The sequence below is a fragment of the Salmo salar genome, chromosome 13 (genome assembly GCF_965601325.2).
Source record: "Salmo salar chromosome 13, fSalSal1, whole genome shotgun sequence".
Lineage (NCBI taxonomy): Eukaryota > Metazoa > Chordata > Actinopteri > Salmoniformes > Salmonidae > Salmo > Salmo salar.
The window spans coordinates 14,687,501-14,688,065 of record NC_138303.1 but is presented as its reverse complement, the minus strand read 5'-3'; positions in this window follow the sequence as shown (position 1 = coordinate 14,688,065).

Sequence of the window (565 nt, the reverse complement as noted above, 5' to 3'; positions counted from 1 at the left end):
TATCCCCCCTCCTCCTGTACACATTATTAGACCCGACAACTCTGTTCCATAATTAACACAATTCCCCAGCATTCCAAACGCAAATCATTGTCAAGGGTTGGCTACTTGAATGCAAAAACATGATAGTGAGAGATTTGTTTGCTGACACTCTTCCCGTATACCTTAAACCTTAAAAATGTGATGAACCAACATAATGACACTTTGATATGGGACTACTCCTTGACATCAATCAATTAAATATATTTATAAAGCCCTTTTTCCATTGTCACAAAGTCACAATGTCACAAAGTGCTTATACAGAAACCCAGCACAAAAACTCAAAAGTGCAAGCAATGCAGATGTAGAAGCACAGTGGCTAGGAAACACTCCCTAGAAAAGCAGGAACATGGAAGAAACCTAGAGAGGAACCAGGCTCTGAGGGGGGGTCCTCTTCTGGCTGTGCCAGGGGGAGACTTTAAGAGTACATGGACATTAAGGCTAGATCCTTCTTCAAGATATTCAAACGTTCATAGATGACCAGCAGGGTCAAATAATTATCACAGTGGTTGTAGAGGGTGCAACTGGT